We start from the raw sequence: 23,921 nt of genomic DNA, 5'->3' as shown, positions 1-23,921 counted from the left end.
AATCCTCCCGGGCTGGGACACACGGTTTTTGAGGCAACAGTCTGCTGTGTCCCCCTTTGCCTGGCAAAGAAATAGCTATTCTTTTCTAGGTCACCCAAAACTCTGTCTCTGAGATTCGCTTTGGCATGGTGCATAGTGGCCCAGTTTTCGGCATCAGAGTCCCCTTTATAGGCTGGGTCCCCCGTCCATTTTAACAAACCAGAAATTTAAAAAGCATCATTGCTTCCCATCAGCCATGAAATAGCCCAGGGTCACCTTGCTTTTCCCACTGGAAGGTCCAGTTCTGCTGACCCATTGAGGAAATGTTGATTACTGGTAGTAAACAATAGTATCATGAGAAGGGAGTTGTGTGATTGTCTCTTTGTGGAAACAAACAAACAAACAAAAGAACCAGCTATTGGTGTAAGGCCCTGAATTTACTCTGAACAGTCCTATTTCACTGTCTTCAATTTATAACCAACATGGCCATCTGTGGTGTGTACAGAGTGACTCACAACGGTAACAGTTTTACGTAAGATTGTATGATATCAATACTTACCTACAAGTTTTCATTTTGAAACACCTAGAGTAAGTGTAAACTAACTACAAAACAAAAACACTTCTATTTTTACGTGCGCATACAGATCTAATACGTACTAATTGAAAGCAGAAAGCAAATCACAGAACTGATAACATGGGATATTCAGAGCAGTCCGTGTGTCTTTTAAGTTGTAAAGCAAACAGTAAGGCAGTGTGAAATAAAATTCATATTTTATGGCAAGACGAGAAAATTTTTAAAAGTTTTTTTTTTCTCTGCCCCTTGGCCTCCTCTCTCTCTGCACTGCGCACTGCGTGTCTGCATTATGTATCGGCCAAACCTCCCCATCAGCAGAAACACCTGCTCGCCCATACAGAGCAACATTCTCCCAGCATCAACAAGACAGTTCCTTAAACGTAACATTCCTTCTCGGCCTCGTAAGAAATCACATGGCACTTAGATCTCGACTATGTCAACTGTCCATAAAACATCATTTGCTGTAACGCCCTCTGTCTCAAAAAACTTAAACAACTGTGCCCTGACTTCTAACAGATGGAACATTTCTCAGAGCTTCCTGAGATGCTCTTCCAGAGTTATAATCCTCGAATTTGGCTCAAAGAGAATTTTCCATTTCTTTCTTAGATCGAATGATTAATGTTTCATCAACAGCAGTGAGCACAGACTTGTCTGTGATGTCCTATCATCTCCATCCCATTCACTTCTGATCTTTCTCTTGGAATCATTCATGCACAGTGTCCAGCAGGTAAGAGGGGGCTTTGGGCAGCTCTGCAGTGACCCCACTTTATCCACGGATGCCCTGTTACTGTGACCTCCCCAGGGTTGTGAGATGATACATCCTCCATCATAGACACTGTAACTGAAGTACGTTTAACGGTCAGATATTTAACCTGAGCCAGTGGTTTTCTCACAAGGGCCAACCCCATCAGCAGCGCTACAGCATGGCTTTAGCTCAGAAGCTTAACGGTCCCAGTCAAGTTCCCGGGGACAGGAGGCCAGCCACTCCCATTTACCTGTAGGTTATCCAGACACGCTTCTGACCCTCCTCTGAGAGGAGGGGCCAAACTTCTCAGACAGAGGGTCTGCTCATTAGGCCAAACTCCACCCAAGGGAAAACGCAGCTTAAAAATTCCATCAATGGACCGCAGTTGGAAGGTAGGCTTCGTGGCTGATGGAAGCACTCAGTTTCCCCAGGAGCATCTGATGAAAGCTGAGCAGTGGAGGAAGAAGTTTATCCCTGGTTCTAGTGAAAATGTCTTTAAAAATCCCCACCTGTTGGACTGAAAGTAAGTAACCAATGCTTCCCAGGGAGTGAGGGATCTTGCACCCTTAGGTGCTCAGCAAAGCTGGACTTCCACCCCCGTTGCTTCTCTCTGTGTTTATAATAATTACGTCCTTGAAGTGATGTGTCACCTATGTGCTTGTCAACAGCTCTAAATAGGGAGGTCCCTGCAAGCAAGCACGTGACAGACACAGGGTGCTTCTGTCTGCTCTCCACACAGAACCACCCTGCTGTGTCCTCTGTCCTCAGACCCACAATTCTCCCATGATCTTCACGCTCAGCTGATGAACTCAATTGCTTATTCACTGAAAATATTAAAGCAAACGGGGTACTCTTTCATAACTCCCTGTGGCCACACCGACTGGCCACCTGCCCCTGTGGCCCATGCTGTGCCCACCATCGGTGGTTTCAGTTTCCAGCGTCCTGGCCTTCACGCCCCTCCTTCCTCAGGGGCATCGCTTCCACCAGACTCCTGCATGTTGTCTGCACCACTGAACTTTTCCTCTTCACTGGATTATTCTGAGGGGACTGCGTTCTACTTTGGTGGGAATAAGACTGAATTGACGCCCTGCATTCAGTCTGTGCTTTCCCTGGAGTTTCTTTTCTGAGGAGAAGGGTCGAGAAAGGGCCCTTCCAGGGCGCGGCGCTGGGTTGCCACATTTGGGAGCGCCGCCTGGAGTTGGCCGCACAGCCTCCCGCCGCCCTGCCGTTGGGCTGGTGGAGGCCGCAGCGCTGTTAGGGTTGCATCAGTTTTCCTGTTTGCACTATTTCTTTTTGTAACCATGGCCCCGTCTTAAGTATTTCCAATTGAGAAACGAACCCTCAGGAAACCGAAACTTAACCAGCCGCTCTCGCTTCTGTAACTACGCTTGCTGACCCCCCTTGTAATCATCCAACCAATCAGACGGCGACTAGTGTCTTTGTTTAAAGCTTAACCAATCAGTACTCCCCACCCCTGGAAAGTCCCGAACTTGATTGTACCTGTCTATAAAAGAGCTGAACTAAACTCCATCGGGACCTCTTAGCGCCACCGGCAACGAGTGCGCAGAGGTCCAGGTTCGAACCTGCAATAAATGACCCTTGCCGTTTGGCTTTGACTCTCGACTCTGGTGGTCTTGTGGAGGGGTCTCGCGACCGTGGGCATTTCAATTCAAATCAGCATGCAAGTATGGCTTAATTTCTCTCATATTAAAAAGACACAAATAAGCACAAATCTTCTCTGGGTCCCACCTATGCTTCCAGTTCCGACAGCGTCCCTCTGACCCCCTCGGTCCCTGACTCCACCGTCACCTTCAATCATCTCAGGATCTCTAAACCCCATTCAAGATTTGACCCTGTTATTCTAATGAGGTTGTTTTCTTCAGCGTTCTAGATAACATCTGCATCCCTAAATCAACGACGGTTTACCCAACCTCATAACACGGGACCTATAAGCAGAATTTGCCTCACTTCACTGGTCCTTCGAAATCTTTTCTTCACTCACTCAACTTGTAGGATATTATCTTTCTCGAAAAACAGGGGGCCAGTGGCCAGGACGAGGTCGTGGGCAGGTTGGAGAGAAGATTTTGAAGGATCTTATGTGTTGCATTAAGAAGCCTGGATTTGTTTGTACACCACCCGAAGCCAAAGCTGGAGTTTTAAGCAGGAGAGTGACAACAGGATTTGTTTTCTGAGGACAACGCTGAAAAGAGTATTATTTAAAAATAAACAGAAACGTGGTGAGATTGTATCTCCCTCTACCCCTGTAAGAAAATCGTACACCCATGCTCTTTGCTAAGAAGGGAACATCTCTCCAAGCTGATGACACAGAAAAACTATTATTTCAGGAATGATTTCTAAAATAACTTCCAGATCCAGGCAAAAGAACGGCAATGCTTTACTGCTAACATTCTTCAAGAAACAGAAGCAACACGTCGGCTCAAAATTTGCTTAGAAAAATGCACAAGTTGGGGCTAAAAATTATGAACTTGTGCATGGAATTATAGATTGTTCTTCTAAAAAATCTAATAGCCATGTCTGATTAAAGTTATTACAGCCACATGCTAAGCATCATCTCTAGACCACGCTTTCCCAGGAATGCTCTGGATTCAATATTGGCTCAGAAGCCAACTCGTAATCTTGACCTCATTTATCATTTGGAAAAGTTGACTTTTCAAAATTCTCAAGTCTTGGCTCCTTTATGGTTAATAGACTCTCCCTCTATCATCTCTCCACTATCACATTTTATCATAAGCAGCAAAGAGAAACCAGGTGTCAGACTCAACACTTTCCTTAGAAACCTCCTTAGCTAGGTCCCTCAGGTAACTTGAGCCCTAGCTCAACACCGACAGTGCAAATGCTGAGGGCAGTTCTCTAACCTCAAAGGTTGTTGTCAGCATTACTTCACATAGGTCTGAAAAGCTCGTTTACAATAACCAAGACATGGAAGCAAACTAAATGCCCGTCGACAGATGAATGGATAAAGAAGATGTGGTAAATATATACAATGGAATATTACTCAGCCATAAAAAAGAATGAAATAATGCCATTTGCAGCAACATGGATGAACTCAGAGATTGTCATACTGAGTGAAGTAAGTCAGACAGAGAAAGAGGAATATCGTATATTATCGCTTATAATTGGAATCTAAAAAGAAATGATATAAATGAAGTTACAAAACAGAAACAGACTCACAGACTTAGAGAACAGAACTTATGGATACCAGGGAGGAAGTGTGGGGGAAAGGGATAGTTAGGGAGTTTGGGATTGACGTGTACACACTGCTCTACTTAAAATAGATAACCAACAAGGACCTACTGTGTAGCACAGGGAACCCTGCTCAGTATTATGCAACAACCTAAATGGAAAAAGAATTTGAAAAAGAATAGATACATGTATATGTATAACTGAATTACTTTGCTGTACACCTGAAACTATCACAACACTGTTATTCAACTATACTCCAATAAAAAATAAAAAGTTTAAAAAAAACTCGTTTGTAAACTGAAAAATGTCACAGATACTAGATACGACTTCTGTTCCCACAACTCTTGCTGTCTGTCAGTGCTGTTATTTTCCTGTTAATCAATACAGCCCCACATTTATCCTTCAGGGTAAGTAACACCTTCAGGGACACTGTTAGTGTATGTTTTCAAAACACCCAGAAAAGGATTAAATCACACAGAAGAAAGTGTGTTCAAGAGCTGAGGTTCTCCACGATGACAATGACCAGGGAAAGTCACCGTAGAGCAATGATTTATCCCAGAGACCCTGGGCCTCTTTTTGCCTACAGAGTAGAAGCAATTTTGTGTATTATTACTTTGAGCTATACTCTACTCTCAGGGGCCATTCCTCTCAGAGGGACCTTTAGCTGTTTTTATCCTGCAAAAACTGCTAAAACTGTTAAAAATACAGATTCCTCTATTCTACTCCTGGAGACCTGGATAGTGTGAGTTCCAGTGGGGACTGGGAATCTTTATTATTGATCTGCCCCAGATGATTCCAAAGCAAGAGCTGAGGTACCACCAACAGGGTCCCACTATAGCCATCCTAGAGTCTGGTCTTATTAGTCATAAAAATCGACCTAGGGCTTCCCTGGTGGCGCAATGGTTGAGAGTCCGCCTGCCGATGCAGGGGACAGGGGTTCGTGCCCCGGTCCGGGAAGATCCCACATGCCGCGGAGCGGCTGGGCCCGTGAGCCATGGCCGCTGAGCCAGCACGTCCGGGGCCTGTGCTCCGCGACGGGAGGGGCCACAACAGTGAGAGGCCCGCGTACCGCAAAAACAAAACAAAACAAAAGATTACGCTGATTCTCTGGGTCCTCAATACACAAACCACCCAAAAACTGGAAGTTACATTTTCCTGAATAAGAATAAACAGTTTTAACATTCAGATGGCATTTCCACTAAAATAACTGCAAATAAAAGCAATGTTCACAATCTCTAAATCCCACATATTTAATAATGTATAAGTCAGATTCCTACCAGGACTAAATTCATACCTGGTGCCTATCAAGGCCTTTTCTATCACATTTTATTATGCGACTGTCCTCTGAGGTGCCCACACCTATCAAACCACAGAGGGGAGAAAAAACCACAGGAAAAGGTCACAGCATGGCACGGGTAGCAGCTCCAATTTCAAGGGAGTGTGAAATTCACATGCTGAGGAGCTGCGGACTACGTGCAGGAAGCCGCCAGGAGAAAGCAGCGCCTTTAATGATCACAGGCGTCTGCGTGCAATTGAGCATGACCGGGTAGAGCGGGAACCCAGACATCTCCACCTGCTCGGCTGCCGGTTGAGATGTAGCTCCTGATAGCAAAGCGCTCCCCGGGGGCTGCTTTCTACCGAGAAGCCACAGCAGCCCAACTCCAGAAGGGGGAGGGCTCCTCAAGGGACCTGCCTGCAGAATCCTGATGAGTAAATAAGCACAGAGAGGGATGGGATTCCAAGGTGTTTTCTCCTAGTCTAACAGATATTCCAAAAATAGTTTATGATATACTCCTTATTCCTCAAAACCTCAAGTAATTTTTTTTTTTCTTTTTTCGCTGCGCCGTGCAGCTTGTGAGATTTTAGTTCCCAGACCAGGGATAGAACCCTGGCCGTGGGCAGTGAGAACGCCGAGTTCCTAACCACTGGATTGCCAGGGAAGTCCCAAGAAAAGTAATTTTTATTTTGGTAAATCATAGCATCTTTAGAATTATCTTATTGTATATATATATAATATATATACAATTCTATTATATACGTATGTATTATAGATATTATATATACATCTTTTTATATATGTATATAATTGTACCTAGATCTCCAAATAATACACATTACTTAAGTCAAAACAGATTAATCTAGACCTAATGTTTAGCACAGGGAACTATGTTCAGTATCTTGTAATAACCTACAATGGAAACGAATCTGAAAAAAATATGTATGTATGAATCGCACTGCTGTACACCTGAGACTAACACAACATTGTAAATCAACTATATTTCAATAAAAAAGATCAATTTATTGAAATAGAAACAGACCAAAAGTGATAACCGTCCCCAACTCATTTTTTGTGTATGTTATTATTTGAACATAATAAGAGTACATTTCACTACGCAACCTAAGGTTTGGATTACCAAATGCTATGAAGGTGCTTGAGCAGAAAGGTGTGGAGATCTGTTTCAGTGTTTCTGTGACACAGACAAGCAGGCTGAGGCCCACGGCTCCTGTGAGTCAGGGCACATTAACCATTGATCCGTGCGGCTCTCCTCCAGTCTGAGGGGTGTGTGACTGTGCACGAGGAATGGACAGGAAGATCTGGAAATACATACAGGTCAGTGAGCACACAGATAAGTTGTCAAAGGGCTTCTCCTCACCAGCTGCATCACTGGGAATGCAGATTCACAGGCAGCACCCAGACTTGACGATCAGAAAGTCCGGGGCTGGGGCCCCGACATCTATGTTTACCTGCGCCCCTCTCCCCAGGTCACTCTGGTGCACGCAAGTGTCAGAGCAGGACCACCGACACGTGTGACAGCCTGTCTGCCTCATACCTTTGCTTTTTCTGTAAAGACCTTTAGAATCAGCTTGTCAGACTCTATGAAAGGAAACTACTGCTGGGAGAGTTTGTTGGTATTGCACTGAATCTGCTGATCAATTAGAAAACTGACAACTTCTTCATATTTGGTCTTCCTATCCAAGAACATGGAATGGCTTCCCATTAACCTAAATATTCTTTGGTGTTCTTCAATAAAGTTATATAATTTTCTGCATAACATACCTGCTGATGTTGTCAGATTTGTCTCTATGCACCTTGTTTCTGGTTAACTAAAAGGCAATACCTTTTATATACTGATCTTAAACAAAGAACTCTTTCTGAAATCTTTCATTCAAATCATTTGTCTGGTATGCCAGCTAAGAACTCCAGTGTTACATTAATCAGAAATTATAATAGAAATGGTATCCTTCCACGGAAATACAAAGGATCATGAGAGATTACTACAAGCAACTCTATGCCAATAAAATGGACGACCTGGAAGAAATGGACAAATTCTTAGAAAAGTACAACCTTCCAAGACTGAACCAGAAGAAATAGAAAATATAAACAGACCAGTCACAAGCACTGAAACTGGGATTTTAAAACTCCCAACAAACAAAAGTCCAGGACCAGATGGATTCACAGACAAATTCTATCGAACATTCATTTTGAGTTAATTTTTGTCTCTGGTATGAGGTAAGGGTCCAACATTTTTCTTTTGCATGTAGAGCCCAGTTGTCCCATTACCATTTGTTGACAAGACTATTCTTTCCCATTAGATGGTCTTGGCACCCTTGTCAAAAATCAGTTTGCAATAGAAATGTGGGTTTATTTCTGGACTCTTAGCTCTATTCCATTGATCTACATATCTGTCTTTATACTAGGACCATGCTGTCTGTATCACCAAAGCTTTGTAATAAGTTTCAAAACCTGCAAATGTGAGAACTCCAACTTTGTTCTTTTTTTAAAGATTGATTGGACTATTCTGGGTGCCTTGAATTTCCATGTTAATTTTCATATCAGCTTGTCAATATTTTGCAAAGAAGCCAGCTGGAATTCTGTTAAAGCTTGCATTGCATCTATGTATCTCTAGATCAACTGGAGAGTACTGAAATTTCAGCCTTCTGATCGATGAAAATACGATGTATTTCCATGCAGTTGGACATTCTTTAGTTTCTTAAGCAACATTTTGTAGTTTTAAGAGTATAAATTTTGAACTTTATTGTTTCATTTATCCCTAAAGATTTTATTCCTTTAATGCTACTGTAAATGAAATGCTTTTATTAACTTCATTTTCAATTTGTTCATTGCTACTATTTAGAAACACAATTGATTTTTTATATTAACCTTGTATCCTATAAAATGGTTGAACTTGTTTTTGAGTTATACTAGTTTTTTAGTGGATTCCTTAGGATTTGCTGTATACAAGATCATGCCATCTACAAATAGAGATAATTTACCTCCTTCATTTAATCTTTAGGCCTTTTATTTTATTAAAAGAAGCCATTTTGGCATAGGTTTTTTTAAAATTATTTATTTATTTATTTGCCTGCACCGGGTCTTAGTTGCAGCATGTGGGATCTTTGTTGTGGCATGTGGGATCTACTTCCCTGAAAAGGGATCAAACCCAGGTCCCCTGCATTGGGAGCGCAGAGTCTTAGCCACTGGACCACCAGGGAAGTCCCCTGGCCTAGGTATTTTTTGGTCAATAGTTATTTGAGTACTAATTCAATTTCTTTATTTGTCAGAGGTCTATACATATCTTCTATTTATTCTTGAGTCAGTTTCAGTAGTTTGTTTCTTTCTGGGAATTTGTCTACCCAAGGAAGTTACATACTTTATTGGCATACTATCATTTACCCTACTACTTTGTCATCTTTTTTATTACTGTAAGTTCGATGTTAGTAATTTGCATCTTCTCTCATTTTTGTTTATCAATTGACCTAAAGGTGCTGTATTATAAGCTGTTAACCTCTGCAGATCCTCCTCTTGTTTACCCTGGGCGATTAACTTAATCATGCCCTCGTTTCAGACCCTTGATTGAGCCACGTTCTCTCTTGATTCAGGACTTGTCATACACCCTTCCGAGTGACCGAAATACTTTAGTGATCCTTTCCCTTCCATCCTCTAGTTAATTACTACTCAGCTTTTATTTCTTCATTTATGTGTCGTTTAATAGGAACCTAACCATGTCCAACACGTTTCTCCCTCTCTTTTTAATAAGAACCGTCATCTCAATGTTAAATAATGAATAACTGTGTGATTATTTGATAAAGTTTTTTTTCCCCTTTTCTAGTATGAGAGCTCAGTGAAAATTCAAAGATCATACTTCTCCGCTTCACACTATTCACTATATGGAAAGCATGGCCACATCACGAAGTCCTAAATTTTATCTGTTCTGCTTAAGGTACCAGAAAAGACAGCTATAAAACCTCATAGTTCCAATTTCAAAATATTAATAAAGAATTGTGCTGAGCCGCCTAGATTCAGTTTTCATCAGATCCTCCTAAAAGGACAGACCACACAGTACAAAAATTACTAGAAGCATTCCACACTTAAGGCTGCAAGAGCAATGCAGGGGGTTAGAGTGAATTCAAAATATACGTGAGAAGGAAATTTAAATTTTCTTCTTCTGTATTATAAGTTCCCTGTGATTAGACTTCTTTGTAGATGAAACTGCAATTTTTATCAAACCCAGACCTTGTCACAATGATCTGTACATAACAGGCATTCAATAAATACTAAGTAAATGTAGTATTCTAAATTTATCTAAATTTCGATATCTAATTTAGATATTAGAATTTAAAAATTGCAAATTAACTTTCATCAGCTCCTTGTCAATAAGGTCAATGTCATGTTACCAGCACATAAATTGAAAACAGTAAGCTTTTATGTATCTTTTAGAAAAAATATATATATTCTACACATATTTGTGGATAAACATATACAATCAACATGTGGGAATACATGTGTAAAATAAGAAATGTGGCTCAAAATAGATGTGGATAAAGATATGGATGAAAAGTCAGCTGATGTGCAGTGCACACAACTTCTGATGTTCAGTGTACTTGTAGGAAATACATCACATAGTGTTTTTAGTCCTACAGTGGGCCCCTTTTTCACAATACTTAGGTATATGCTTTTCAGTGTTTGCCTTAGGAAACTGTTTACTTAGGAGAGACATCGATTTCAAAGTGTTTGGTGTTCTTTGTACATGAATGTATTTTGCACCTCTGGAAATGTATTGCTAAGAGTTAAGCTCCACCCAAGGCTTAATAAGGGATGAAATTCATAGGGGAAAATACTGGGTGAAAACAGTCCCTAAGAGTGTCTTTCCTGCATCGTTGCTTAAAAATTTTAATGAAAAAATATGAACAGAAAAATATCTGTTTCATAGATGCAAATTAACAAAATGGCAGTTGGGAGACCTTCAAGATGGAGGAAGAGTAAGACGCAGAGATCACCTTCCTCCCCACAGATACACCAGAAATACATCTACACGTGGAACAACTCCTACAGAACACCTACTGGACGCTGGCAGAAGACCTCAGACCGCCCAAAAGGCAAGAGACTCCCCACATACCTGGGTAGGGCAAAAGAAAAAGAATAAACAGAGACAAAAGAATAGGGACAGGACCTGCACCAGTGGGAGGGAGCCGTGAAGGAGGAAAGGTTTCCAAACACTAGGAGCCCCTTCGCGGGTGGAGGCTGCGGGTGGCGGAGGGGGGAGCTTCGGAGCCGTTGAGGAGAGCACAGCAACAGGGATGCAGAGGGCAAAGCGGAGAGATTCCCGCACAGAGGATCGGTGCCGACCGGCACTCACCAGCCCGTGAGGCTTGTCTGCTCACCCGCCGGGGCAGGCGGGGCTGGGAGTTGAGGCTCAGGCTTCGGTTGGAGCGCAGGGAGAGGACTGGGGTTGGCGGCGTGAACACAGCCTGAAGGGGCTAGTGCACCACGGCTGGCCGGGAGGGAGTCCGGGAAAAGTCTGGACCTGCCTAAGAGGCAAGAGACCATTGTTTCAGGTGCATGAGGAGAGGGGGTTCAGAGCACAACCTAAAGGAGCTCCAGAGACGGTCGCGAGCCGTGGCTATCGGAGCATACAACAGAAACGGGCATGAGATGCTAAGGCTGCTGCTGCTGCCACCAAGATGCCTGTGTGCAAGCACAGGTCACTATCCACACCTTACTTCCTGGGAGGCTGTGCAGCCCGCCACTGCCAGGGTCCTGGGATCCACGGACCACTTTCCCGGGAGAACGCACGGTGCGCCTCAGGCTGGTGCAACATCATGCTGGCCTCTGCCGCCACAGGCTCGCCCCGCATCCGTACCCCTCCCACCCCAGCCTGAATGAGCCAGAGCTCCCGAATCAGCGGCTCCTTTAACCCCGTCCTGTCTGGGCAGGAACAGATGCCCTCAGGCGACCTACACGCAGAGGCGGGTCCAGATCCAAAGCTGAACCCCGGGAGTTGTGCGAACAAAGAAGAGAAAGGGAAATTTCTCCCAGCAGCCTCAGGAGCAGCGGATTAAATCTCCACAGTCAACTTGATGTACCTGCATCTGTGGAATGCCTGAATAGACAATGAATCATCCCAAAATTGAGGTGGTGGACTTTGGGAGCAACTGTAGACTTAGGGTTTGCTTTCTGCATCTAATTTGTTTCTGATTTTATGTTTATCTTAGTTTAGTATTTAGAGTTTATTATTATTGGTAGATGTGTTTATTGATGTGGTTGCTCTCTTCCTTTTTTTTAATATATAGATATATATATTTCTTTCCTTTTTCTATTTTTGTGACTGTGTATGCATATGCTTCTTTGTGTGATTTTTTTCTGTATAGCTTTGCTTTTACCATTTGTCCTAGGGGTCTATCTGTTCATTTTTTTGGCTGTTTCTTTTCTTTTTGTATAGTTTTTAGCACCTGTTATCAATGGTGGATTTCTTTTTTGGTTTGATTTCTCTCTTCTTTCTTTCTTTCTTTTTTTTTATTACTTTCTAATTTTTTTATTTTTAATAATTATTTTTTATTTTAATAACTTCATTTTATTTATTTTCTTTCTTTTTTTCTCCCTTTTCTTCTCAGCCATGTGGCTGACAGCATCTTGGTGCTCCAGCCGGGTGTCAGGCCTGTGCCTCTGAGGTGGGAGAGCCAAGTTCAGGACATTGGTCCACCAGAGAACTCCCGGTGCCACATAATTTCAAACGGCGAAAGCTCACCCACAGAGCTCCATCTCAACGCTAAGACGCAGCTCCACTCAATGACCAACAAGCTACACTGCTAGACACCCTATGCCAAACAACTAGCGAGACAGGAACACAACACCACCCATTAGCAGAGAGGCTGCTTAAATCATAATAAGGTCACAGACACCCCAAAGCACACCACCAGACGCAGTCCTGCCCCCCAGAAAGACAAGATCCAGCCTCATCCACCAGAACACAGGCACCAGTTCCCTCCACAAGGAAGCCTACACAACCCACTGAATCAACCTTTGCCACTGGGAGCAGACACTGAAAACAATGGGAATTACGAACCTGCAGCCTGCAAAAAGGACATCTCAAACACAGTAAGTTAAGCAAAATGAGAAGACAGAGAAACACACAGCAGATGAAGGAGCAAGGTAAAAACCCACGAGATTAAAGAGGAAATAGGCAGTCTACCTGAAAAAGAATTCAGAGTAATGGTAAGTAATGATGATCCAAAATCTTGGAAATAGAATGGAGAAAATACAAGAAAAGTTTAACAAGGACCTGTAAGAACTAAAGAGCAAACAAATGACGATGAACAACACAATAAATGAAATTTAAAATTCTCTAGAAGGAATCAATAGCAGAATAATGAGGCAGAAGAATGGATAAGTGACCTGGAAAATAAAATAGTGGAAATAACTACAGAAGAGCAGAATAAAGAAAACAGAATGAAAAGAATTGAGGACAGTCTCAGAGACCTCTGGGACAACAGTAAATGCACCAACGTTCGAATTATAGGGGTCCCAGAAGAAGAAGAGAAAAAGAAAGGACTGAGAAAATATTTGAAGAGATTATAGTTGAAAACTTCCCAAATATGGGAAAGGAAATAGTTAATCAAGTTCAGGAAGCAGAGAGTCCCATACAGGATAAATCCAAGGAGAAACACGCCAAGACACATATTAATCAAACTATCAAAAATTAAATACAAAGCAGCAAGGGACAAACAACAAATAACATACAAGGGAATCCCCATAAGGTTAACAGCTGACCTTTCAGCAGAAACTCTGCAAGCCAGAAGGGACTGGCAGGACATATTTAAAGTGATGAAGGAGAAAAACCTACAACCAAGATTACTCTACCCACCAAGGATCTCATTCACATTTGATGGATAAATTATAACATTTACAGACAAGCAAAAGCTAAGAAAATTCAGCACCACCAAACCAGCTTTACAACAAATGCTAAAGGAACTTCTCTAGGCAGGAAACACAAGACAAGGAAAAGACCTACAATAACAAACCCAAAACAATTAAGAAACTGGTAATAGAAACATACATGTCGATAACTACCTTAAATGTAAATGGATTAAAGGCTCCAACCAAAAGACACAGACTGGCTGAATGGATACAGAAACAAGACCTGTATATATGCTGTCTACAAGAGACCCACTTCAAACGTAGGGACACATACAGAGTGAAAGTGAGGGGATGGAAAAAGATATTCCATGCAAATGGAAATCAAAAGAAAGCTGGAGTAGCAATTCTCATATCAGACAAAATAGACTTTAAAATAAAAACTATTACAAGAGACAAAGAAGGACACTACATAATGATCAAGGGATCAATCCAAGAAGAAGATATAACAATTGTAAATATGCACCCAACACAGGAGCACCTCAACACATAAGGCAAATACTAACAGCCATAAAAGGAGAAATCGACAGTAACACATTCATAGTAGTGTTAGACCTGCGCGGTCTCCTAGGAGTTTCGACTCGCCCAGGAAACAACAAGAGTCGGAAGTCGATGCAAAACGCAAGAGGTTTATTGAAGGCCGGTGCACCGGGGTTCCTTGGTCCTCACGCAGGAGGTCGAAGAAGGAACCCTGTCGGGCGCGAATATGTCAGTTTTACAGGTTCCCACTTCCCCGTATGTAAATTATAGATTTGGTTGTGTTCTCCTGCTGATTGGTCCCGGCTTAGGCTCGGACCAGAGAGGGAACTTATCCCCAGCTGTCTGATTGGTCTTTGACAGACACCTATTTTGTTTATCTCCCTCCTTCTCCCCAGCTGCCTGATTGGTCTTTGACAGACACCTATTTTGTTTATCTCCCTCCTTCTCCCCAGCTGCCTGATTGGTCTTTGACAGACACCTTTTTTACATTTTGTTATCTCCCTCCTCGGAAGGGGGCCGGACATCCTGGAAATTCACCCATTGTCTAAGAAGCCCCTATTGTCTGGAGAGTTCTTAATCATTAGCTGGAACAATGTCCCTCGAGTCCCACATTCCCCCCTTTTTCTTGTGACTATTGATTCCAATCATGGAATCTCAACCTTCTGTTCGTAAACTTTGGTACTGTTGTCTTAACATTAGAACTTGTACAGTACTGATACGTTCTCTAATAAATGCTATCAAGCGATTTAGAACACATGGTCCAAAAGTTAAAATCAACAATAAAACAATAAGAGGTCCCAACAGAGTAGAGATTAAGGTGGTAAACCAGGGGGACTTATCAAACCATGATTGAAACCATCCTTTTTCGTTCTCTCTCTCCCTTTGCCTTTTATCTAAGCGTTCCCTTAGTTTATCCATGGTTTTGGTAATGGTTCCTGAATGATCAATATAAAAGCAACATTCTTCTTTTAGAGCGGCGCATAATCCCCCTTCCTTAAGAAACAGCAAATCTAGGCTGCAACACCATTTCTGAAAGTGAGGTGAGTGATTCCTTTAGTTGAGTTATGGAACTTTCTAATGCTCGAAGGTCAATGTCTACAGCCTGTCTTAAACTTGCATAATACTGGGGTTGTTGTATGAGGGCTGTGGTTCCTGTTCCTATCCCGGCAGATATTCCTAGTCAGTCAGTAAAGGCAGTAAAACCAAAATTATAAGTCTTAGGTTCGTAGAAGCTTGAGTTTGAGCGGGTTGTCGGTTCTTTGGGCCCGCCATCCTGATGATGCCGTCGCTGGTGCAGCCTTCACATGTGAAGCATGGATCCAGGCAGCGATGCCGTCCACTTTTATGGCCGTTGGGGTGGTGAGGAGGATGGTGTATGGTCCTTTCCATCGAGGTTTCAACATCTGGGTTCGATGCCAATGGACGTATACGGAGTCTCCGACTTGGAAAGGATGAGTTTCTCCCGGTGTTCCCGGTTGGTAGGCCTTGGCGAGTTGGGACCATATTTCTTTCTGGACCAATTGGAGTCCCAGTAGCCTAGCATATAAGTCAGTGTTATTTTGACAATCAGGTTTTATTTCTTTTCCTAAAGTGAGGAGGGGAGGCGGGGCACCATATAATATTTCAAAAGGAGTAAGATGGTATCGGGAAGGTGTATTTCTAACCCGGAATAGGACCAAAGGAAGGAGCACCGTCCAATCGGTACCGCCAGTCTCCAAGGACAATTTAGTTAGGGTCTCTTTTAGAGTCCTATTCATTCTTTCTACCTGACCTAAACTTTGGGGTCTATAGGCACAATGTGATTTCCAATCAGTCCCCAAATATCTGGCCACATCCTGACTTACCTGGGCGACGAAGGCTGGACCATTATCAGACCCTATTACCTTTGATGCTCCAAATCGAGGAAAAATTTCTTCTAAAATCTTCTTGGCTACTACAGCAGCTGTTTCTTTTTTTTGTTGGGAAAGCCTCTATCCATCCTGAAAAAGTGTCTACAAAAACTAAAAGGTATTTATTACCGTTCCTTCCAGGACGCACTTCGGTAAAGTCCACTTCCCAGTAAGTTCCTGGGCGGTCCCCCCTGAGTCTCTTTCCAGTTTCAAGTTTCCCTTTGTGAGCATTTACCTGTTGACATGGGACGCATTCCTGCACAATTTGTTCAGCTAATTTTGTCATTCCAGGGGTTTCGTACCTGGCTTTTTGTAACAAGGCTACCATCTTTTTAGTCCCCAAATGTGTCCATCTGTGCATCTGTTGTAACATGGATTCTGCTTGCTGAGGGGACAAAGTTCCTTTTGTTGTGGCCGGGATGATTTCTTCATCGCGGCCTGGTTTTTCAGGAACTTTATCTGACAGTCCTAGAATGACTTCTCCCGATGCTATTTCTCGGGCCACTTGGTCAGCCATATTATTTCCCCTAATTATTGGGGTATTTCCTTTTTGATGTCCAGGGCAGTGGATGATACTGACTTTAGTAGGAAGCATGAGTGCAGTCAACAAAGCCACGATTTCGTCTTTGTTTTTAATTTCTTTGCCACCTGAAGTTAGTAGCCCTCTCTGTTGGTAAATGGCACCGTGGATATGAGCGGTAGCAAACGCATATCTACTGTCTGTGTAGATGTTTACTTTTTTTATTCTCTGCCATCTCTAATGCCCTCGTCAGGGCAATTAATTCAGCTCGTTGGGCTGAGGTCCCTTGTGGTAGTGCCGCTGCCCATATGACTTGTTTTCCGTCTACCACGGCTGCCCCAGTTCGACGCTTACCTTCCTCCAGGAAACTGCTCCCATCCGTGAACCAGGTGAAATCAGCATCAGGGAGGGGCAGGTCCATCAGATCCGGCCTACTGCCGTGTGCTGCGGCTAGTACTTCCTGACAATCATGTATGATGGTGGAGCCTTCCAAGTCAGGATCAGGTAGCAACGTGGCTGGATTGAGTCCTGTGGCTGGAGCAAACTTGATGCGATCTGAGTTTAGCAACAGGGTTTGGTAATGGGTCATCCTGGCATTAGTTAGCCACCTATCCGGTGGTTGACGGACTACATTTTCCAGGGCATGAGGAGCTGTTATCGTTAGATTTTGTCCTAAAGTTAGTTTGTCAGCATCTTTGACTAGGACGGCCACTGCAGCGATTATCTTTAAACAGGTGGGCCATCCTGATGCCACAGGGTCCAATTTTTTTGACAAATAAGCAACTGGGCGATTCCAGGGACCCAATTTCTGAGTCAATACTCCTTTTGCAATGCCCTTATTTTCGGCCACATATAAATGAAAAGGTTTGGTTACATCTGGCAGTCCTAGGGCTGGAGCTGAAAGTAAAGCTCGTTTGATTTGGTCAAAAGCCCGTTCCTTATCGCCCCAAACGAAAGGAGTGCTGTTTTTGGTTAGGCGGTACAATGGGGCTGCCAGCTCAGCAAACCCTGGAATCCATAGTCTACAGAATCCGGCCATCCCCAAAAATTCTCTAACCTGCCTGGCGTTTTTGGGAGCCGGAATTTGGGCCACCGTATCCTTTCTGCTCTCCGTGAGCCATCTTTGCCCCCCTTTTAATAGATACCCCAGGTAACTGACCTGTTGTTGGCATATTTGTGCTTTCTTGGCTGAGGCTCTATATCCCAGGGTTCCAAGTTCCGTTAACAGTTTTTCAGTACCCTTGATACAATCTTCTTGGGTCTCAGCAGCTAATAAAATATCATCAACGTATTGGAGTAATGTTACCTGGGGATTTGATTCTCTATATAATGCCAGATCCTGATGGAGGGCTTCATCAAAGATGGTCGGGGAGTTCTTAAATCCCTGAGGTAGCCGTGTCCATGTCAGCTGACCAGACATTCCCGATGTTGGATCTTTCCATTCGAAGGCAAAGTAGGGTTGGCTCAGGGGAGAGAGTCTTAAACAGAAAAAAACATCTTTAAGGTCCAAAACAGTATACCACGCATGTTGAGGTGGAAGAGTGCTCAGGAGGTTGTAAGGGTTTGGAACTGTGGGGTGGAGGTCTGCCACCCGTTTGTTTACCTCTCGTAGATCCTGCACCGGCCGATAATCATTTGTTCCTGGTTTCTTTACCGGCAGGAGAGGGGTGTTCCATGCTGATTGACATCTTATTAAGATGCCCAAGTCTAGTAGCCTCTGTATATGGGGACGGATACCGTCTTTGGCTTCTCTACTCATGGGGTATTGACGGACTGTTATTGGGGTGGCAGTTGCCTTGAGTTCCACTAGCACCAGGGGCCGATTTTTGGCCATCCCCATTCCGGCAGTTTCTGCCCAGGCTTGAGGGAACCGAGTTACCCAATTAGTAACATTAACTCGTGAGGATGAAGGCTGCTCGTATGATTTATATTCATCTTCTAATTTCATAGTCAATATTTGAAGTAACCTTCCCTTATTATCAGTTATGGTGGGACCTTCTGGCTGAAAGTGAATTTGAGCCCCTACTTTGGAGAGTAAATCTCTTCCCAGCAAAGGATAGGGGCATTCCGGAATAATCAAAAATGAATGGGTTACTCGTCCAATCCCAAGATCTACTGTCCTTCGTGTGGTCCATGAATATTGTTTATTCCCAGTGGCTCCTTGTACCCATGACCTTTTAGCTGAGATAGGACCTTTTGAGTGGAGAAGGACGGAGTGCTGGGCTCCGGTATCTACCAAAAATTGAACAGGTTCCCCCTCCACTTTAAGAGTTACCCGGGGCTCGGGGAGAGGGTTCGAGCCCTGACTTTCCTAGTCGTCTTCTTCCAATGTTAAGATTTTGTTTTTGGTTGGCCTTCCTCCATTCTTTTTCTTAGGGCATTCTCTCGCCCAATGTCCTTTTTCTTTACAGTAGGCACATTGGTCCTTGTCTAATGGCCGCCTTCTGTCTGCCGTTCGCCCTTCCTGCCTATTTCTATCCCCTATATTTCTTCCTCCAACCACAGTGGCCAGTATCTTACTTAAATTCCTCTCCTGTCTCTTATCCCGTCTTATTTCACGGGCTTCCTGCTCTTTCTGCTTTCTTTCTTCCTTCTCTTCCTCTGTTTCTCTTTTGTTACATACTTTATCTGCCTCTTTTATTAACTCCTGAAGCGAAAATCCCTGCAAGCCATCTAGCCTCTGTAATTTCTTCTTAATATCAAGGGCCGCTTGATCTATGAAAGCCATTGCTATAGTAGCCCTATGTCCCTCCGAAGTTGGATCATAAGGGGTAAAGCGTCTAAAGGCTTCCATTACACGTTCCAGGAACACAGTTGGCAATTCCTGGGGCCCCTGAGTGACTTCCCTTACCTTAGCCAAATTAGTGGGCCGTCTGGCCGCTCCATGGAGACCCGCCACCAGAGCCTGGCGATACATTTTCAGGCGCTCCCTACCTTCCGGGGCATTGAAATCCCAGTTTGGCCTGACGAGTGGGAAACCAGCATCAATCTCGTTAGGCAGCTGGGTAGGTTGCCCATTGGCGCCTAATACATTTTTTTTCTGGCTTCTAAAAGAACCCGTTGCCTCTCCTCAGTCGTTAGGAGAGTCTGGAGCAGCTGCTGACAATCATCCCATGTGGGCTGGTGGGAGAAAACGAGATTCTATTAAAGCGGTAAGGGCCTGTGGATTTTCGGAAAAAGTTGGGTTATGCATTTTTCAATTATAAAGATTTGCAGAGGAAAAGGGCCAATATTGGAGAGGTCTATTCCCTTGGCCATCGGGGGGGCCATATTCTCTAAGAGGTAGGGCAGTGGAGTCCGGGGAGATTGCCCTCCGGCTCCTAGTGCCCACTGAGGGACCCCTTTCTTCTTCCATCATGGATGGTTCCCTTAGTGCCGAGGGCAGTGGAGCTGGGGGTCCTCTAGGTGGTAGGGGATTCGGGGCCAGAGGATAAGGGGGTGGGGAATCCAAAAGAAGCAAATCGGACTGCGGGTCAGGATAAATCGCCTTCGGTAGATCCGGGGCGTCGGGTAGCTTCTCCGTGTTGGGGTTTTTCTTTAAGGCTAATATCTCCGACGCTGCTGATGTATGCGCGGATGTACCTGTTGAGGAAACAAAGGGCCGGACCCACGGAGGTGGGGAGAGAATTAAATCTTCCCAGACCAAGACATATGGTACTTGGTCTGGATGTCCGTGGGGATCTATATTAAATATCTTAGATTTCAGCAGCTTAATCTTGTCTAATAAAAAGGATCCTTCGGGGGGCCATCCTATCTGAAATGTTGGCCATTCAGAGGCACACAAAGTCTGCCACTTTCCTTTCTTTACCTCAACCGAAAAATTATGGGCTCTGGCCCGAACTTCGGTCCAATAGCTTAGGGTAAGGGAAAGAGGAGTCGTCATAGTTTGTCCCATTGTCGTCCGTCAGAGAAGAAGAATAGACCACAATACAGAAACAGTTAAAACTCCACGAAACACATATACGTATGGGCCACCGCGAGCTCGCTTCAAAACCGAAACTTCTTCAGATGGCAGTTACCACCAAGGGAACTGCCGAAACCGAGTGAAGGGGAGACAGAGTTTGCCTCTCCTTCCAGATGAGCCACTAGGGCGTCCCCTAGGGCTCATGGACGCCGGCTATTAGCACGTCTGCCTAGCCAGAGGTCCGATACAGATTCCATAATAAGCCGATTCTTACGGCTTTCCTCCGATAATGGCCCACAAAGAACAAGGGACAAACAGACAATCAAGCTCGAGCTTACCTGGTACCTCCAACTCCCGATGTTCTTGTGGTCCGGGGCGAGTGGAATCCCGGACGAGCCCCCAAATGTTAGACCTGCGCGGTCTCCTAGGAGTTTCGACTCGCCCAGGAAACAACAAGAGTCGGAAGTCGATGCAAAACGCAAGAGGTTTATTGAAGGCCGGTGCACCGGGGTTCCTTGGTCCTCACGCAGGAGGTCGAAGAAGGAACCCTGTCGGGCGCGAATATGTCAGTTTTACAGGTTCCCACTTCCCCGTATGTAAATTATAGATTTGGTTGTGTTCTCCTGCTGATTGGTCCCGGCTTAGGCTCGGACCAGAGAGGGAACTTATCCCCAGCTGTCTGATTGGTCTTTGACAGACACCTATTTTGTTTATCTCCCTCCTTCTCCCCAGCTGCCTGATTGGTCTTTGACAGACACCTATTTTGTTTATCTCCCTCCTTCTCCCCAGCTGCCTGATTGGTCTTTGACAGACACCTTTTTTACATTTTGTTATCTCCCTCCTCGGAAGGGGGCCGGACATCCTGGAAATTCACCCATTGTCTAAGAAGCCCCTATTGTCTGGAGAGTTCTTAATCATTAGCTGGAACAATGTCCCTCGAGTCCCACAGTAGGGGGTTTTAACACCCCACTTTCACCCATGGACAGATCATCCAAAATGAAAATAAATAAGGAAGCACAAGCTTTAAATGATACATTAAACAAAATGGACTTAATTGATATTCATAGGACATTCCATCCAAAAACAACGGAATACACTTTCTTCTCAAGTGCTCATGGAACATTCTCCAGAATAGATCATATCTTGGGTCACAAATCAAGCCTTGGTAAATTTACGAAAATGGAAATCGTATCAAGTATCTTTTCTGACCACAACGCTATGAGACTAGATATCAATTACAGGAAAAAAAATCTGTAAAAAATACAAGCACATGGAGGCTAAACAATACACTACTAAAAACTAAGAGATCACTGAAGAAATCAAGGAGGAAATCAAAAAATACCTAGAAAAAAATGACAATGAAAACACGACACAAAACCTATGGGATGCAGCAAAAGCAGTCTAAGAGGGAAGTTTATAGCAATAAATCCTACCTCAAGAACCAAGAAAAATCTCAAATAAACCTAACCTTACACCTAAAGCAATTAGAGAAAGAAGAACAAAAAAAAATGCCAAAGTTAGCAGAAGGAAAGAAATCATAAATATCAGATCAGAAATAAATGAAAATGAAATGAAGGAAACAAGAGCGATGATCAATAAAACTAAAAGCTGGTTCTTTGAGAAAATAAACATAATTGATAAACCATTAGCCAGATTCATCAAGAAAAAAAGGCAGAAGACTCAAATCAACAGAATTAGAAATGAAAAAGAAGTAACAACTGACACTGTAGAAATACAAAGGATCATGAGAGATTACTACAAGCAACTCTATGCCAATAAAATGGACAACCTGGAAGAAATGGACAATTTCTTAGAAAAGCACAACCTTCTGAGACTGAACCAGGAAGAAACAGAAAATATAAACAGAACAATCACAAACACTGAAATTGAGACTGTGATGAAAAATCTTCCAACAAATGAAAGCCCAGGACCAGATGGCTTCACAGGCAAACTCTATCAAACATTTAGAGAAGAGCTAACACCCAACCTTCTCAAACTCTTCCAAAATAGAGCAGAGGGAGGAACACTCCCAAACTCACACTACGAGGTCACCATCACCCTGATACCAAAACCAGACAAGGATGTCACAAAGAAAGAAAACTACAGGTCAATATCACTGATGAACATAGGTGCAAAAATCCTCAACAAAATACTAGCAAACAGAATCCAACGGCACATTAAAAGGATCATACACCATGATCAAGTGGGGTTTATTCCAGGAATGTAAGGATTCTTCAATATACGCAAATCAATTGACGTGATACACCATATTAACAAATTGAAGGAGAAAAATCATACGATCATCTCAATAGATGCAGAAAAAGCTTTCGACAAAATTCAACACCCATTTATGATAAAAACCCTCCAGAAAGTAGGCATAGAGGGAACTTACCTCAACATAATAAAGGCCATATATGACAAATCCACAGCCAACATCATTCTCAATGGTGAGAAACTGAAACCATTTCCTTTAAGATCAGGAACAAGACAAGGTTGCCCACTCTCACCACTATTATTCAACATATATTTGGACGTTTTAGCCACAACAGTCAGAGAAGAAAAAGAAATAAAAGGAATCCAAATCAGAAAAGAAGAAATAAAGCTATCACTGCTTGAAGATGACATGATACTATACATAGAGAATCCTGAAGGTGTTACCAGAAAACTACTAGAGCTAATCAATGAATTTGGTAAGTAGCAGGATAAAAAATTAATGCACAGAAATCTCTGGCATTCCTAACACTAATAATGAAAATTATGAAAGAGAAATTAAGGAAACAATCCCATTTACCATTGCAACAAAAAATAAAATACCTAGAAATAAACCTACCTAAGGATACAAAAGACCTGTATGCAGAAAAACTGTAAGACACTGATGAAAGAAATTAAAGATGATACAAACAGATGGAGAGACATACCATGTTCTTGGATTGGAAGAATCAACGTTGTCAAAATGACTGTACTACCCAAAGTAATATCCAGATTCTATGCAATCCCTCTCAAGCTACCAATGGCATTTTTCACAGAACTAGAACAAAAAATTTCACAATTTATATGGAAACACAGAAGACTCCGAATAGCCAAAGTAATCTTGAGAAAGAAAAACAGAGCTGGAGGTATCAGGCTCCCAGACTTCAGACTATATTACACAGCTAAAGTAATCAAGACAGTATGGTTCTGGCACAGAAATATTGATCAATGGAACAGGATAGAAAGCCCAGAAATAAACCCACGCACATATGGTCGCCTTATTTTTGATAAAGGAGGCAACAATATACAATGGAGAAAAGACAGTCTCTTCAATAAGTGGTGCTGGGAAAACGGGACAGCTACATGTATAAAAAAGAAATTAGAACACTTTCTAACACCATACACAAAAATAAGCTCAAAATGGATTAAAGACCTAAATGTAAGGCCAGACACATAAAACTCT

The 23,921-nt window shown here is 43.1% G+C and overlaps 1 long non-coding RNA gene across 1 annotated transcript in view; it reads right to left on the bottom strand.

Annotated features, from left to right (window-relative positions):
* Window positions 1–23,921, bottom strand: part of LOC307188474 — a 123,683-nt gene that overhangs the window by 13,637 nt on the left and 86,125 nt on the right. Inside the window, exon 3 of the long non-coding RNA XR_013828948.1 lies at window positions 6,917–7,097. This is a non-coding gene — a long non-coding RNA (uncharacterized lncRNA). The remainder of the gene's footprint in view (window positions 1–6,916; window positions 7,098–23,921) is intronic.

Source organism: Stenella coeruleoalba (genome assembly GCF_951394435.1).
Source record: "Stenella coeruleoalba genome assembly, chromosome: 7".
NCBI classification, from domain to species: domain Eukaryota; kingdom Metazoa; phylum Chordata; class Mammalia; order Artiodactyla; family Delphinidae; genus Stenella; species Stenella coeruleoalba.
This window is presented reverse-complemented; position numbering and strand designations above follow the sequence as displayed.